Raw genomic sequence first — 5,821 nt, 5'->3', positions numbered from 1 at the left:
TTCAGTTATCAAAATGAGCAAAAAAACCCAAAAAGCATTAATCATAGAAACTTGCTATTCAGATGAGAAAGATGATAAAAATGCCCCTACATAGGAAGTCTCAAAGGTGTGTATCAACTGAAATTCAAATCTAAAATCTCATTGAAGAGCTTAAAAAAGTTTTCAAAAACCAAAGAAGAGAGGTAAAAAAGATAAATGGAAAAAAAAAGTGAGTTGCATGCAAAGTTATAAAAAATTTAGTGAAGAAATCAATTCCTTTAAATAAAAAAATGACCAATTGGGAAAAAATGAAACTCATCAAAAATAAAGTCAACCAGTTAGAAAGGAATTGCAGCTCATAAAAAGTAAAATTAACCAACTGGAAAAAGTAAATACAAGGGCTAATGAAAAAAATAAAGCCTTAATAATTAGGACTGGACAAAAAGTAACTAATGAATCTATAATACACCAAGATTCCATCAAACAAAATCAAGAAACTAAAAAAAATGAAGTAAATGTAAAGTACTTTTAAGGAAAAACAAGAGACGTGGAAATTGGATCTAGGAACGAAAAGCTATGATTCATTTGCCTATCAAAAAACCTAAATCATTAAAAGATCATGGAAAATATCTTTAGGAAAATACCATAGAAAATTCTTCTAGGGGTGTTTAGGTGTCACAGTGGATAGAGCACCTGTCCTGGAGTCAGGAGTACCTGAGTTCAAATCCAACCTCAGACATATAATAATTACCTAGCTGTGTGGCCCTGGGCAATTCAATTAACCCTATTTGCCTTGCAAAAAACTAAAAAAAATAAAGGTTTAATAGAGTTGAAAGGATTGTACTTATAAAATATAAGTATAAGTGATACATGAAGTTATGTAGGTTATGAGGATGGTATTTCCAATAGAGTTGGAGGAAGGGTGAGTACTTAGAAATTTGACCCATAATTCAGTCATGAAGTAACCTTATTTTACTAGATGCTTAAGAATGGTTGAAGTGCAATAAGAACAAAGTGTAGTAATGTACAGGATTATACACAAATAGATCAGGAATTCATACTTATTTAAAAAGGGTTATAGTGCTATTGTTGGAGTGTAAAAAGAATAGAGGGAGAGAGGGTATCTGACATTTTGTATGGGGGGTTATAGGGATATGTTTGGACTACTATAAGAAAGAGGGAGAGTTGATTTAGAATAAATGGACATGAAAAAAAAACAAACTACAATTTTTCTTGGTTTATTGCTTTGGCCACAATAGAAAGGAATGCACTTGTGAGTGGGGAGGAGAGTCATAAATGCTTCATGAAATAATTTGACTGTGCATGATGCTTTGGCCCCATAAGGATTGTGTGTCCATGGAGGGTATTTGAAAAGGGGGAGTAGTATAAATCAATTCTAATTTGATGTCATTAATAACTGTTAAGAGGTGTGTTTCTAAGGGGACAAAAGAGGGTTACAGTACTTTAGTAACTACGAGACAATGCTGCTTATGCATCAACCTTTGAGAACTGAACTTCTATCAGGATAGATAGAAGGAAGATATTTGAAAATAGGATTGTAGGTATAAGACAATGCTAAAACAATAAGAAAAATGAAAGCCTAATTTAGGAGAAGGCGAGAGAGCAAGAGAGCAAGAGAGCGAGAGAGTGAGAGAGAGAGAGAGAGGGAGAGAGAGAGAGAGAGGACACTGAGAAAATTGAGAAAATTCTACTTTCATTAGGTTTGACCCAGAGAGAGAATAACATACATTTCCAATGGGGATTAAAATCTATCTACCCCTGCCCAGTGAAGTGGATTTAGGGAGGGGAGAATGTAATTGGGCAGAGGAAGATGTGATTGATAAATGTGAAGGTGAAGGTAAAAGTGAAAGCAAAGGTAAATGTCCCAGCAGTTCAGAGAGTAAGGACAACTGTATTAGACTGGATATAGACAAGTTATTCCCATCCAGAGGAAGAAAAACTAAACGCAAAAAGAAAAAAAATAAATAAACAACCCTTCAGAATCTGGTGAACACTTTATAAAAATAATGTCATATCTATCTTTCCCTTAATCCAAATTCCTCATACCAAAAATAACTCATTTGTAAACATGTTTATCAAAAATATGTCTGTACAATGTTAACCTGACTGTTTGCTGCTGAAGAGAAGGAGGTGGAAAGGGAAGGTAAAAAGAAATTTTGTAATTTAAAACTATACATGTGCATATGGGTGAAAATAAATAAATAAATATATAGATAGATAGATAAATAAAGAAGGAAGGAAGGAAGGAAGAAAATAACAAAGTTAAAATTTAAAATAAAAGATAAAGAAGAAAGGGATCAAAATACTGGTAAGTAGAAATTAGAGGAAAGGAAAGCGGAGATTGCAAATGACTAAAGATAGCATGGAGGGAAATATAGAATTAGTAATCTTAACTGTAAATATTAATAAAATGAAATTTCCCATAAAACAGAAGCAAATAGCAGAATGGATTCAAAACCAGAATTTTACAGTATCTTGTTTATAGGAAACACAGTTGAAATCAAGAGAAAAACACATGAATTGTTGTTTGATCCATTAATTCTTTAATTTAATGCAATTTAATTAATTTAATTTTTGTTTTTTCTTTATACAGCCCATTGTGACATGTAACTTTTACTATATCATGACATGAAAAGAATGCATTTATTATTTCTTCTTGTCTGTACTTGATTGTGAGGTGTTTCTGCTCTGGTACATCTTTAAAAGGCTGGAGTAAAATATATTATGATTCAACAGAAGTAAAAAAGTCAGGGAAAGCAATCCTGATCTCCAACAAAGCAAAAGCAAAAATAAATCTCATTAAAAGAGGTTAAGGAAGGAAACTGAAACTTCCTAAAAGGCATCATAGGAAAAGAAGTTATATAATTATTAAATATATATGTATGAAATGATATAGCATCTAAATACTATATACTAAATACAAAGGAAAAGCTGAAAAAAATACAAGGAGACATAGACAATAAAGCTATAACAGTGAGATGCTTCAAGCTCCCTCTCTCAGTACTAGATAAATCTAACCACCAAATAAACAAGAAGGAAGTTAATGAAGAGATTAAATCTTACAAAACATGTATGATAGAACTCTGGAGAAAATGGAATGGGGGGGGGCGGCTTAGGTGGCACAGTGGATAAAGCACCAGCCCTGGAATCAGGATGCCCTGGTATCAGGAGTACCTGGTTTCAAATCTGGTTTCAAAAACTTAATAATTACCTGTGTGGCCTTGGGCAAGCCACTTAACCCAATTTGCCTTGCAAAAACCTAGAAAAAAATGGAATGGCCACGTATACCAAAACTGATCATGTACTAGAGCAGAAACACCTCACAATCAAGTACAGACAAGAAGAAATAATAAATGCATTCTTTTCATGTCATGATATAGTAAAAGTTACATGTCACAATGGGCTGTATAAAGAAAAACCAAAAATTAAATTAATTAAATTGCATTAAATTAAAGAATTAATGGATCAAACAACAATTCATCGAAATAATCAACAATTTAATTTGAGGCAATGCCCACAATGAGACATTATAACAAAATTTATGGAATATAGTCAAAGAACTTTTTAGACTAAATTTTATACCTCTGTGCTTTTATGAATAAAAGAGAGAAAAAGGAGATAAAAAAAAATTGGACATACAATTAAAAAACAAACTAGAAAAACAACAAATTACAGATACTGAATTAAATTCCAAATTAAAAATTCTGCAAATCATAGGAGAGATTAATAAAAATGAAAACAAAAAACCATTGCTCTAATAAATAAAACTAAAATTTGGTTTTATAGAAAACTAATACAATTGATAAGCCTTTGGTTAATCTGATTTAAAAAAAAACAAAGTAACAATATCCAAAACCTAAATGATGAACTCACCACAACGAGGAGGTAATTAAAGAGAGAATTTGAAGATACTTTGCCCAATTGCAGGCCAATAACATTGATAGCATGAGTGAAATTGAAGGATATTTACAAAAATATAAAATAGCCATTTAACAGAAAAATAAAATACATAACAACCCCATTTCAGAAAAAAAGTAATTGAAGTAACAATCACTTAATAATTGCCTAGCTGTGTGACATTGTCACTTAACCCCATTGCCTTAAATAAATTTTGAGATGGCTAGGTGGCACAGTGGATAGAGCACTGGCCCTGGAGTCAGAAGGACCTAAGTTCAAATACAGCTGCAGACACTTAATGATTTCCTAGCTGTGTGATCTTTTGGAAGTCACTTAACCCGACTACCTTGCAGAAAAAAAAAAACAAAAACGGAAACATTCACTAAACTCCCTAAGAAAAAATTTCATGTAGAGATGGATGTACAAGTGAATCCTACCAAAATGTTTAAGGAAAAATTAATTCTTATTCTCTATAAACAATTTCAAAAATAGGTGATGGATTTCAGCCAAATTCCTTTTATGACCTCAATATGTTCCTGATACATAAACCAAAGTCAAAGAAAATTATATACTAATTTGCCTAATGAACATTGAAGCAAAAATCTTAAAAAAAACTGTTAGCGGGGGTGTCTAGGTGGCGCAGTGGATAAAGCACCGGCCCTGGAGTCAGGAGTACCTGGTTTCAAATCTGGTCTCAGACACTTAATAATTACCTAGCTATGTGGCCTTGGGCAAGCCACTTAACCCCATTTGCCTTGCAAAAACATAAAAAAAACCTGTTAGCATAGATGAAAATGGGCTATTGCTAAGATAATACACTAAGATCAAGTAGCGTTTATACCAGATAATCAGGGATGGTTTATTATTAGTAAAATCAATGTAACTGAATATTTAACAAGAAAAACTGATATCATATGATTATCTCAATAGTTGATGAAAAACCCTTTGGCAAAATAAAACAATTATTCCCATTAAAAACACTAGAAATTATAGGCATAAATGAAATTCTCCTTTCAATAATAAGCAGTAGCTACATAAAATGTCAACAAATATTATATGCCATATGGATAAAATAGTATATCCTTTAAGATTATCCATGAAACAAAATGCCCATTATCACCACTGCTGTTCATTATAGTATTAGAAATGTTAGCTTTAGCAATAAGAGAAGCAACAAGAGAAAAAAAAAAAAGAAGTTGAAGGAATGAGGATAGGCAATGAGGAAGCAAAACATCCACTTTTTGCAGATAATATGATAGTATATTTTTAAAAGTATAGAAAATCCTCTAAAAACTCCTTGAAGCCATTAACTACTTTAGCAAAGTAGCAGGATATAATATAAAGGCACATAAATCATCAGTCTTTCTATACTGGAGCAACAAAATCCAAAGGCTGGAAATAAAAATTCTATTTAGAAGAACTATGCCCAATATAAAATACTTGGGAATCTACATTCTAAAAAAAATCTAGACATTGTAGGAATACAACTGCAAAACACCTTTTGTGCTTGCTTTGGCAGCACATATACTAAAATTAGAATGAAACAGAGAAGATTAGCATGGCTCCTGCACAAGGATGACATGCAAATTTGTGGAGCAAAACACCTTTTACACAGATAAAGGTAGATCTAAACAATTAGAAAAATATCCATTGCTTATGATTTGTCCAAGTTAATGAAATAAAAATGGCAATTCTATCAAAATTAAGCTACTTATTCAGTGCCATACAAATTACATAACCAAAAACCTATTTTATAATTCTCAAAAAAGGAGCAAAAAATGTCAAGTATATCAATGATTTTGATGAAAAAAAATGCAAAGAATGGAGGCATAGCTGTACCAGATCTAAAAAACTATAATATAAAATGGCAATCATCAAAAATGTTTGTTAGTGGTCAATAAATAGAGGAATGGACAAGAGGATT

The 5,821-nt window shown here is 31.8% G+C and overlaps 1 non-coding gene across 1 annotated transcript; it reads left to right on the top strand.

Moving 5' to 3' along the window:
• Nucleotides 1-5,400: 5,400 nt before the first annotated feature.
• LOC141510414 (U6 spliceosomal RNA) lies at nucleotides 5,401-5,507 on the top strand. Its single transcript, XR_012474907.1, has one exon. It is a non-coding gene; the product is annotated as a U6 spliceosomal RNA (small nuclear RNA).
• Nucleotides 5,508-5,821: the final 314 nt, after the last annotated feature.

This window comes from Macrotis lagotis, chromosome 1 (assembly GCF_037893015.1).
Source record: "Macrotis lagotis isolate mMagLag1 chromosome 1, bilby.v1.9.chrom.fasta, whole genome shotgun sequence".
Classification (NCBI taxonomy): Eukaryota; Metazoa; Chordata; class Mammalia; order Peramelemorphia; family Peramelidae; genus Macrotis; species Macrotis lagotis.
The sequence above is the reverse complement of the archived record's forward strand: the minus strand, read 5'-3'. Positions and strand labels throughout refer to the sequence as shown.